The sequence below is a fragment of the Nomascus leucogenys genome, chromosome 19 (assembly GCF_006542625.1).
Source record: "Nomascus leucogenys isolate Asia chromosome 19, Asia_NLE_v1, whole genome shotgun sequence".
NCBI classification, from domain to species: Eukaryota; Metazoa; Chordata; class Mammalia; order Primates; family Hylobatidae; genus Nomascus; species Nomascus leucogenys.
This window is the reverse complement of record NC_044399.1, coordinates 6,249,167-6,261,544: the sequence shown is the minus strand read 5'-3', so window position 1 is coordinate 6,261,544 and position 12,378 is coordinate 6,249,167. Positions and strand designations below refer to the sequence as shown.

The 12,378-nt window shown below is 40.3% G+C and overlaps 1 long non-coding RNA gene across 1 annotated transcript; it reads left to right on the top strand.

The window, feature by feature from the left end:
• The first annotated feature begins 396 nt into the window (after window positions 1–396).
• Window positions 397–8,672, top strand: LOC115831524. The gene is made up of 4 exons (XR_004027022.1): window positions 397–891; window positions 1,526–1,900; window positions 2,945–3,009; window positions 8,570–8,672. It is a non-coding gene; the product is annotated as an uncharacterized LOC115831524 (long non-coding RNA).
• Window positions 8,673–12,378: the final 3,706 nt, after the last annotated feature.

Below are 12,378 nucleotides of genomic sequence, written 5' to 3'. Positions count from 1 at the left end.
CCGGACCTGACCACATTCGTTTCCCTCTGTTGGTCTGATTGCCTAAAAAATGAAGCTCTGGGATAGGTTGCTTGTCTGACACTGTGTTCCTCTCCTGCTCCTCTTGCCACCTCCCTGGGACTCTGCCCTACAAGAGCATGCTGCAGCTCTCTGCACATGCCATCAGTCCGGTGCCTTCTCATTTCCGTTCACACTGCCACCTCCTTCCAGAATGCTTTTCTGCTCACATTAACCTGTCTGACTCCCACTTAGACTTTGCTCACAGGGCATCAATTCCAAAATAAATCCTATGCCCTGCCTACCTCTTTCACCTTTCCTGACAAACTAGCTCTAGCTGCTGACTGTAGGAAGCCTGAAAATCAATAACTAGCTGTCTCAGCTGCAAGAAGGGGGATAAAGGTTGGGCCAGGGTATGAGTTATATCAATGGCTTTTTTCTTTCAGAGATTCATGTTCTGGAGAAATGAAAATGCTGTCTCAGTGGAATGTTGATTAGCTGGAGTGGAGACCCAAGATCTCTGTCCAGGCAGGGCCATCAAGAGAGTTTGGGATGAATTTCTTTAATTGCTTCTCTAAGATTGATGCTTGGTGATGTGACATTAAAATTTTGACCAAGTGAAGCTTCTCAATTTGTGTACCTAATTCAAGCATGTACAACAAGAAGTCATGATAGGAAAGTGCCCTTGATTCATTTTACAAATAAAAATTCCAAGGGCTGTGATGAGAGTCATTATATGTGCAGAGACTTATAAAAAGATATTAAGAAAGTCTCACTTTTCAGTTTATTAAAAATGGAATTGAAATGCTTCTTGGTGAGACATTGGAATCTGAAACCTCAAAATGACCTGAAGAATGCCAAGTACGTAATTCTAGTTTTCAATTCCTCAGGCAGGTGAGTCAGAAAGTCAAAAATAAACCCATGTTCCCAGAAGTCCAAGGCAGTTCTTTTTTTCTGTACTATGTTACCTTTGAGGGTGGTACAGCTGGCTTATGCACTGATGAATTAGCCCATTAAAAACTGAGTCATACAGCACAAAATATGGCACAACGTGAGAGTTATGTCATGTTTAGCTTGTCATATACTGACATGGCACTTAATTCCCTGTTTTATAATAAAGATGGAGGGGAACTAACATTTTTCGATTAACTGATGTCCTTCTGTGAACCAGGACTTCTACATAAATCTTCTCTTTTAATCCTGATTTACTTATGGCCCATTTTACAGATAAGAAAACTGAGGGTTCCCTAATATTTAATGAATAGTGGAGCAAAGCCAGATCTATTTTACTCTACAGCCTACACTTATCCTACTGGAAAGCAACACTTCCTTTTAAAGAGGGTAAAGTGGTATTGAAGCAGCTATTTTAAAGGCAATGCTAGCATATTGGTTTTTATTTGACTAAAAAAAAGCAGCTTTATTTGACACATTCTCTAAGATATTCCTTAGTAAATAAAATATCTGCTGAGGGAACAACCACTGCTTATCTATTTCATCTTTTTTTTAATCTTTCTTTCTCTGGCAATAGAACATAGAAGTGCTCTTGACTTTCTAAAATCTGCACATCTCCAACTTTTCTTTTAGCTAGAGGCGGCCCTGTGATTGATGAGTGACCAGCCATGTGTGGAGAAAAGCAATGTGAACAACTTCTGACTTCGCTCTAAAGAAAATTGGTCTGTCCCCCATTTCCTTGCATTCCCATTCTTACTGGCTGAAATTCAAAGCTGATAAATGGAGCTAGAGCAGATATCTGGGAAAATGAGTTGAGGGTCTTACATTAAGACTTGCCAGCAAGAAGAAGAATTTTTCCAGGGTTCCTGACACCACCAAATTGTTTGATCAGCTCTGAACTCTCTACTGAGATTCTTTAAGTATGAGAGACATGAACTTTGACTGGCTTAAGGTGAGCTTAAGGTGAGGTCTCTTTGCTGTTGTGACCTAACTCAGGGGTCAGCAAATAACACTCCATGTGCAAAATCTGACCTACGATCTGTTTTTGTAACTAAATAAAATTTCACTGAAACACACCCATACTCATTTGTTTAGGTATGGCTACTTTCATGATACCATGGCACATTTGACTACCTATAGACAGTGATATGATTTGGATCTGTGTCCCCACCCAAATCTCATGTTGAAATGTAATCCCCTGTGCTGGAGGTGGGATCTGGTGGGAGGTGAAACGGCGGCGGTTTCTCAAGAATGGTTTAGCTCCATTTCTTTGCTGCTGTATTCATGATAGTAAGTGAGTGAGTTGTCACAAGATCTGATTGTTTAAAAGCGTGTGGCACCTCCCCCTTCTCTCTTGCTCCTGCTCGGCCATGTAAGACCTGCCTGCTTCCCCTTCACCTTCCACCATGATTGTAAATTTCATGAGGCCTCTCCAGAAGCAAATGCTGACATGATTCCTGTACATTCCTGGAGAATTGTGAGCCAATTAACTTCTTTTTTTAAAAATAAATTATCTAGTCTCAGGTATTTCTTTATAGCAGTGCAAAAATGGACTAATGCAGACAGTATGGCTGCAAAGCTTAAAGTATATTCTGTTGGTTCCTTTGCCGAAAAAAATTGCTGTTTCTTGTTCTAATTAATACAAAAAAACCCCCTGAATTTAATGTGAGGGATGAACTATGAGTGAGTAGAAGGTGTCCTTATTTTGAATGTCACAGATCTGAATTCTAGGCCTAGCCCTGTTTCCAACTAGGTGTGTAACACTGGGCAAATTAGTTCATCTCTTTGAATTGGTTCATAAGCATGATAAGAGGACAGATAGATTGCCCTTTGACATGTATGCAAGAATCGGGCTGTAGCCTGACTTACTCAGCTAGTGATGGTGATGCAAGTCACGTGATTCCCTTTAGCCATCTTTGTGCACCAATACAGCCAAACCTGAGTGATTTCCATCTCCTTCCCTCTCTTCCACTTACTCTTCTTTAATAACACTTAGGATGGTGCCTTTAGAGGTTCTGATGAAGCGACTCAAATGCTGGACGATATGGAGAAGGACCAAAGGTAATTTTCTTTTTTTAAGCTAACAACCCGTTGGGGGATTCTGCTGGCATTTAAACAGTAGTTTTTTCTGGCTTGCCATTTGTCAGCTGGTGCCAAACACAGTAAAAACTACTGATTAACTGAAACAAAGCAGATACTCATTAAACACTGCGAGGATGCGCTCTGATGTTGTGGACCAGGGAGGTTTCTGTCTTTTAGAGGGAGATATTGAAGATCATAGAAAATAATTATATTTAAGGAAACCAATAATAAAATCTATGCTTACACAGTCTCTCTAGAGTAGGAGTGCTTGACTCAGAAATAATTTTAAGGCACCATTTCTATTAGATCACTTAGGAGGGAGTTGAATAGCTAATGCATAAAATAATCTACCATGCACTTTGGGAGGCCAAGGCAAGAGGATCACTTGAGCCCAGGAGTTTAAGACCAGCCTGTGCAACATGACAAAACCTTGTCTCTGCAAAAAATGTAAAAAATTAGCTGAACACGGTGGCATGACTATAGTCCCAGCTACTGGGGAGGCTGAGGTGGGAGATTGGCTTGCAGTGAGCTGAGATTAGCCACTGCGCTTCAGCCTGGGTGACAGAGCAAGATCCTATCTAAAAAAAAAAAAGTATACTATGGAAGAAGAAGGGCAAGTTAACAAATTCAGTTGTTCTTTTATTCTTGTCTGATGTTCAGCACACTAGGTCAGTTAAATTCCCCAGGAGTGTGTAGCCACAGAGGCAGCCCTTTTTGACCGCAGTGGTGGTGCCTTCCTTTCTTTATAGTTGCAGCCTTGTTGATGCTCGGGCTCACCCAGGCCTCCTGAGGCTCACCTTACCAAGTGCAAGGGCAGCTACTGCATCAGGTCAGAGAGTTGCCTCCAGATTATGAGAATTTTCTGCTAGAGGCCTGCAAAGTTTCCATCAGCCGTAAGGGGAGAAGTATACCTTCTGGTCTCTCTCAGTCATGGTATTCTCAGGAAAACGGGAATGATGCCAGCTATTTTAACAGAGAGAATTGTAATAGAAGGAAGTGGCTGAACAGGTATTGAAGGACAACAAAGGCAGAAGGGGATACTGAGTCAGCACAGAGCATATTAACCACTGCAGGAAGCAGTTGGCACCTTTAGGGCTGCAGAGGTTGAAGGAAGCCTGGGCTAGATTTCACATGCAGCTGGGCCCCCAACTGCTGGGAGGGAGCACTGACCGACCCGGTAGGTGGTGCATTGAGGCTGATTTTTGGGGTGTTGGAAAAGCAAAAATTGAAATGAGCCTGGGGAAGAAGACTTCCCGGGGTGATGCGGAGAAGGGCATGAAGCAGAAAGAAAAGAGCAGGTCCCTGCTTCTCCCCAACCCCTCCTCTTAGCCCCACATTGACAGAAGCTCACAGAGAAGAGTTGCCAATGGCAGTGAGATCTCCTAGGTCCAGACCCAGCATCTGGGTTTTAGGGCTGGGGTTGTGTCTGAGAGACAGAGGCATAAGAACCCACATGTGCTCCTTTCAGCCCCTTGGCATGTTTGTGGGATATTCAAGCTCCCCAGTAACTACTGTCATTGTTTGCATAATGCTTTGCTCTAGGACAGAACAATCAGGAATGAATAAAAAACTCAAGGGAAAGATATCAACACATAATGACATGACATTCTATAGCACTAGTGTCACCAGCTTTATGCCCAAAGTTTATTATATCCCAAATCACAAACTTTCATTTCATACCTACTATGTACAAGGCACTTAATGGATAACAGAGGACATTTGAAATAGATAGGATCCAGATCTTTTCCTTTAAAACTTTGGATTCTATTGAGGAGAATGGAACTGAATTCCACTGAGGAGAGGCAGAAGAAAGGAAGGATCAATCCAGAATGCCCAGCCTTTACGACTTCGTAGAACCACAGCTCTGAGTGAGGCAGGGATTTATTTATTGCTCTTTCTGTCATTTAATAATTATATGATTTGGGAGAATTGCTTAACTTTTCTAAGCCTTAATTTTCTTCTCTTAAAATGCAAACCTTAATAGTGCCTTCTTCCTTAGGGTTATTGCATAGATAAAATAATTCACGCAAAGGGGTTAGCGTGAAGTCTGACACCAGTGAGCACTGGATACTGTAAGTTGTTTCAGTCGCATTTATTCCCCCATTCTTGTATCAATTAATATTTTTTTACACTCAGATTTACACCTAGATCTCCTAGGTGTCCCTCTTTCCATTTCCCCCATGTCTCATTAGTTGTTAAGTATGTCACTTTTCATTTAGAAATCCCTGGCCCCTTCTTCACTCCATTGGCCAGAGTCTCAATCATATCTTCCTTCTCCATCCTGATGCAGGACCGCTAGCCCCACGCCCACTCCCTACCCTTCCTCAATCCATGCTTTCCTCTGCCATCACACTGACCTTTACAATTGAAACCTGAACCTTTCCTTCCTGCGCTTTGAAACATTCTGCAGTTCTCCACCACAATACATCAAGTTGTGCCCTTTAAAATCTGGTAAACTTAAGAGCAATCCTGTCAGTACCCACTTTTCCAGCAGACATTCTGCAACTTTTGTCCACACATCTGATAAATATGCAGAATCCTTGCAGGTTGATGAACACTTGGTCTTGCCTGACAGCTGAGCACGCAGAGCTTTCTATGGGTCTTCACCCATCAGAACTGGTGGCTTCCTCTTTGGTGATGTTGTAACTCTTGAACATTTTTCTGCCCAACCGCTATGTGGAAAAAATACCCTCTGCACCTCACCATTTTGATTCTAAGCTCCTTGAGGGTGGAGAAGAGGCTTACTTGTTGGTGATTCTTCAGTATCTAATACATTCTTGGGACCCATTAGATGCTCAGTGAGTGTTGAATAAATGGAAAAAGGAACAAATGAATTATGTATCAAATGATATCATTCAAATTTTCAGATCATCATCACACCAACACACTTAGCCAAATAATCTAATTTCACACCAAGAAACACATTGGCCACTCTCCCTGATTCACTTTTTTTTGGTTATAGAAACATCTTTATAGTTGCCTGCTTTTTCATAAAGTTTTTGAAATATATGAGCTCTTCAACCTGATACCGAATTTGTTTTTTTCTGAAATCTTGACCCATAAGCAATATATTACACGTGTCCATGACAACCCACCTAGTAGGATTTCCAGGCCTCCGTTGTAGGCATTATATTATGAAGAGGTATATGTGCTATTTGACTCACCCTTTTCAAGGACTTCCCTCTACTGGAAACAATATCACTAATTCAGAATCTGTTCTAACTTTGACCTCTTTCAAGATTCTTGTCATACTTCTTTAAGGAGCTGAAAAGAAAAATGGGCAGAGTGAAGGACGAAATTCTAGGAGATGACAAATAGTCTGAACATTAAAACGTCATTGCCAGGAAAAATGTCCCAGCTCTGCTGGCCACCCTCCTCCTTGGAGGACAGAGAAGGTAACCAGGCAACAGGATGGAGTTTTAAGAGCAATCAAGAAAAAATAAATCAGATTTCCTAACAATAGTTTCATAAAGCAAATTCTTACCCATTATCTAAAAATGTTAAGAAGGGGAATGTTCTTTGCTTAAGCATCATCTAAGGGCAATTTTTGATGACTTGGCAGTAAAATCACGGCCTAATTTTTAAAATATCCCAGGGATTCAGTGCCTAAAGAGCCACAGTGGCCATGTTCCAAGAGTGTCTTCATTCAGGGACCAGGTCTCAGTCATTCCTGTGATTAATGTCCTGAGCAGGCTTTCGGGAACACACCGGATCTTCTGTAATCCTTTTAATTCGATAAGGTATTTTTAATTGAATCCATTCCTAACATGACAACAAGCTCCTCAGTTCGGTGTTTGTCATCTTGTCATCTCAGTTATGTCAACAGACACTCAGGCGCTCATGGCTTTTCATTATAACTCACTGAAACTACCTGTTAAGGCCCAGCCATTTTTAGCTTGTCTCTGATACTGAGCCAGCTCTCTTTCCAAGCAAAGAGCTTGCTGAAACTAAGAGCTTTCAGTCAAAGGATCAGGACCACTGAAAGCTCAGGAGTCCTTTTGGAGTCCGCGGTTCATGTCTTCCATCATTTTCAGAAAGATGATTGTGACTGGCAGAATAACACCCATCAATGTCACTTGTCTAGACCAGTCATCAGATGTAGGCACATGTTTTGAAGAATAATTACAATAGAGCATTTAGCCTGTAATAACAAGTAAATGGAGCTACTGCAAAATGATTATTCCTTTTTGAGCACATTGATAGTCAAGACAATACAGTAAATCTTCTTTTATCTAGCAGTCACTCACCTGGCAGTCTTACCTGTCTTATAACACTAGGAAGAAACTTAAAGCAAGCCAAATAACCTTATGAAAATATGAGCTATCTGAATCTGTGCATGAAAGCATGTGCAACTCATGAGGATGTGAACTACTTGAATATGAGAATATGAGCTATCTGAATTTATGCACGAAAGTGTATGCAACTCACCTATAAAAGAACCTCTTAAGCCCTACTCTATACTTATTTACTGTTACATTCAACACCAAATTGTGAACTGCTCATTAGATTTCTCAGTATAGCTGTCATAAGAAGGCCTGGATGGGCATGCATGTCTGAGAGAAGCAAGAGCATTAACAAAGCAAGAGTCGATAGCTTATGACATAATTTTAAGAGAAAACCAAAGAGCATGTGAAAGAGGATCAATGACTATTTCCCCAAATATTTTTTACAAACCCCCCAAAGCAAATGACAAAAGACTGAAAAGCTGCATGTCTATTTAAGATAAGAATGGTTGTGCACTTCTTGGCAGGCTTGGCACAATTCTGTGTTGTTGCATAGCTTAGCATACATGACTAGCTTCATCTCTCAAGAATGGGTTAAACAATTAGCAATAATGTCCCAATCTGTGAAAAGATCATTTATAATACAGACCACTAAATTTTCTGCAGAAAAAGTTTTAATTTTAAAAATAAAGACTGGGCGTGGTAGCTCACACCTGCAATTCCAGCACTTTGGGAGGCCAAGGTGAGAGGATCGCTTGAGGCCAGAAGTTTGAGAGCAGCCTGGCCAACATAGCAAGACCTCATCTCTACAACAACAACAACAACAAAAATAGTGACGCATGGAGCAAGTGTAGTCCCAACTACTCAGCAGACTGAGGTAGGAAGACCACTTGTGTCAGGAGTTCAAGGCTGAAGTCAGCTCTGATTTTACCACTGCACTCCAGCATGGGCAATGGAGCAGTATCTTGTCTCTAAAAAATATAAAAATAATAAATCTAAAAATAAGTTTGGGCATGTAAAACAAAATTTTCTGTTATTTGCAGTTACATCATCAGAGTATTTCAGGATTCAAAAATATGAAATAAATGAGGCAGTCTACTAAGAAGTAGATGAATTCCCTTGACCTATGTAGCTAAAACACCAGTTTTGCTGCATTGACGATATTGATGAATGAAATTCTGATCTTGGATAAAAGGGTACAGAAATAATCGTAGCTGGGCCCAACATTTGAAATAAAATTTAAAAATGATTCTGTAATATTTTTGGATATCTTGCCTTTGTGGAACATCACATATGATATTTTTACATTGTTTTAGAAATGTAGAATCTTCCATCCAATTTCTAATGAACTATCAGATGACAATATCAGGGAGAAGTTGGAGAGAAGGAAGCACCGATCACTGGTGAATGCTTCATAGGTACAAGGCACGTTTCCTTGTGGAGAGAGAACAGAGAGGCTGAGAGTGTGGGGTTTGGACTCTCACTGCCTCAATTTGATCCTCGAGTCAATCACTCAGTAGGCATCAACTGGGCACTTTTCCCAAGTTCCCTGCACCTGAGTTTCTGCATCTATAAAATGGAGTGATAATGATACCTAATCCCTAGAGTTATTGGAAACTTAAATGAGCTAATGCATTTATAACACTTACACAAGGGCTTGAAACATAGCAAACACTCAAAGAGTTAGTCCTCTAATTCTCAAGGTAACTGCACAAGGCATCTTGACATTACATCTACTTGACAAATGCAGAAACCAAGGCTCAATAGAGGTTCAAAAACTTTGCACAGGTCACAATATAAGTGGTTAATTTTCAAAGAAAGAATCTGAATGGAGTGTCTATATTGTGTTTATGTGGAGAAGATGTATTCCCATCTTTGCCAATGCTTATTTTAAAAATTCATTTTAATCCAAGAGAAAATAAGGTGTGAAAATCAAGGAACATGTGAAAGAGGACCAATGACTGTTTCCCCAATTATTTTTTAGAAGTCTCAGAATCATGGAGACTCAAAATCACTTCTTACAATCTGATAACCAAATTTCATATCTTGGCGGTTGGATGTGGTAAGAGCCACAGAGAAACCACCTGATTTTTGTTTCAGAACCATATTGTATTTGCTTAAATGTGTTTTAAAAGCCTCCAAATAAATAAATTGTCAGTCCAAACCATTAGCGGACAGATGTTTAATCTATTTTTTTTTCCTTGGTTCTGAGATCTTTCTAGATCAAGGGTTACAAACTCAAATGGTTTCAGAGGCAGGACTGGTAACCTACCATCAGTATGGTGGCAAGGCAGCACAATAGGGCTGGGTGGAGCTTGTGGTTACCTGCGCAACGCTGCTGGGGTGTGGCCAAACCCAAAACTGCTCTGGGCTGGGCTTGTCTTTCAGGCTGTCATTTTGCAGCCACTGGTCTAAATGAACAACACACAACCCTCCCTGTGTATCTATTCCTTGGACTCCTCCTCCACTACTCATTCCCCTGAGGTTGGGGAAAAAAAAGTGAGAGAGAGAGATAGCCCAGTTGGCAGGGGTCTTATGAGAGTTCCTGGATGAGCATTGCTCTGTGCCTTGCTTCTCCCTGATTCTATTTAGCAATGGGTCAGACTCTGCAATCATTTATTTAGCGTCTATGAGACATGAGGCCCTGGACTAAATTCAGAGGGAATTGCGAAGACTAATTAAACATCAACAACAAAAATAGGAAAATAAAAATAGCCCCTACACTTGTAGTTTAGTTCTGCATTCAGACGTGCTCACAGATAATTGGAACGCCATGTGATAAGCACTGTGATACCAGTAAATGGTGGTGAGGGAATTTATGCAGCACACAAGTGCACTTTGAAACAAGAGCACTCAGAATTAGGATCTGCAGTTAATCGACTTCAAGCTACGTTAGCTGAAGAGGACTATTATGACTCAGAGAAGTGTTGGAGTGGGGATGTCACGATTGAAATTTCTGTTGCATTACGAATAACCAAATGCTTCTCAAGCCTCTTCTTCTGGGTTATTTTAGCATCCAAATCCTTTTCATCTACAGTAAGCAGCCCAGGCCCCACATAGAACATGAAGTCTGCTCACCCCAAATGGTTGATTTTAGCCCTGGAGGGGTCTTTGGAGATGTTAAGCAAGTCCCTTCTGTCCCATTTTAGTGCAGCAAGACCCAGGGTTCACCATCGGGTAAAGCAAAGAAGTAAAGATTTGGACTCCATCTCCCACTGAAGGGTTCCCTTTCCTTTTGTCCATCATTTCATGTCCAAAACTTTCATTATTTGAATTATTATCTGTGCTACTATACACGTCATTCCATTTTGCTGTTTCACAGTTAATGTTTTTTATTTCCTCGGCAAGTGAACTCTCTGCTTATTGAGTAATGAGGCTGTGTTATGTTTTAGTTGTTCTATGCTTGACCATTCTGAATGACCATCTGCTTAGCAGGCGCTCCCAAGTCACTTTTAGAACTTGAGGATCACTTTGAATCTTCAATAATTTGAGAGCAGTGATTCAAGGGTAAGTAATCTCCAAATCAATGTGTGTATGTGAAATATTAAAGTGATTTTGGTTTCCCTATGTATAAATTTTAAAAAAATGATGCAGAAGCTACTGTAATATGGTGATGTATGTAAATATATTCTGGACATTGTAGCTCATTGGATGAGTATAAGTAGATATGATGAGGTTATGCTATTTTAAAATGAGATGACAATTTTTTGTTTATCTTTTGGTTTCCTTATAATCTCAAGTGGAGAGGGGGAGTGCTAGGGTCATTCAGTAGATAATACTATGAGAAATCTTTCAAAACAAAAGTAAATCCTCTTCTCAGAATTAGCAGTCTTTGAATGGGAGTTTAGAAGGAGAAAAGTATAGAGATTAATATCTCACACTGATTCAGTGAAGTCCGTGCTTGGTGCCACTGAAACTGCCCTCTTACCACCCGATCTGCACCTGGAAAATTTGAATTGCTACATTGAACATTTTCTTCTATGGGTCTGAACACATTAACTGAACTTGACTTTTATAAGGCTCTGGAACTCATAAAATCCTATTTAGGGCAAATTTTTATTTTTAAAGCTGTGCTCATTTATGATATTAGGAAAAATTTAGGTGTAAATGAAATATTTACTTGGTTCTTTTCTGTCTCTCTAAATTAAACAAAAAATCACTAATGGTCTACGATTAGAGACAGAATTATATGTAAGTATTAGCTTCATTACTCCACATGTAAAAAAAATGAAATAATTTCTTATCCCTGGGTGAAATTGAAGAGACAGACTCCAACTGAATTACCTTCCACAGTGAGAGGTACAGGTCATAGCTGCTTGCAGGCATATAGGAGGCAATTTGTCTTACTTTCATTATGGGCAAAGCCACAGTCTGTCCTTATACACAAGAAGAAATGAAGGAGCTGGCCCAAGTATACACAAGGTGTCAGAGCCAGAAGTCCATCCTCCACCAGTGCACATGGGGCTTGTTCCCACACACAGGTACTAAAGAGGCACAATGAACTCCATTTTCAAATTTGTGGAAGAAGGTCTTTGCTGGCTTGCCTACATAATGTAGGGAAAAGCCTTCTCCTCTGTAACATAAACATAAATTACAGGACAAAAATAGCTATTTGTTTAAAAATACCAGTGGGATGGAGCTCCACCTGTAAAGTCTGATAGGATTGCTCTGGGTGGGAAACTGGAATTGGCACTTTGAGGAATGCCTCAGGTGATGTTAATGTGCAGCCAAGGTAAAGAATTGCTGTCATCAGACTTCTTAAAATTATCTACCCACGCAGATGGCCTGGGGAGTTTGTTATCATGTCGATTCTGATTCAATAGGTCTGAGTGGACCTGCATTTCTAACAAGCTCCCAGTTGATGCCAGGGCTGCTGGTTTGCAGTCGACACTTGGAGCAGCAAGGATCTAAGCTTAGCTCTTTGGATTTAGTCTTCCATTGCATACATTTAACTCGAGAGGTTGATGGCTTTGACATCCCATTCTTCCCTGGAACATATACACTTTTGAATAACATGTATCCAATCTCATCCTTTAATGATTATGAAAGCATTAATTATCCTTTAAGTAATTATTTCTGATGCATGTAAATAGGCCTGCTTCTATGGTTAGGGTGTTCTAATTTG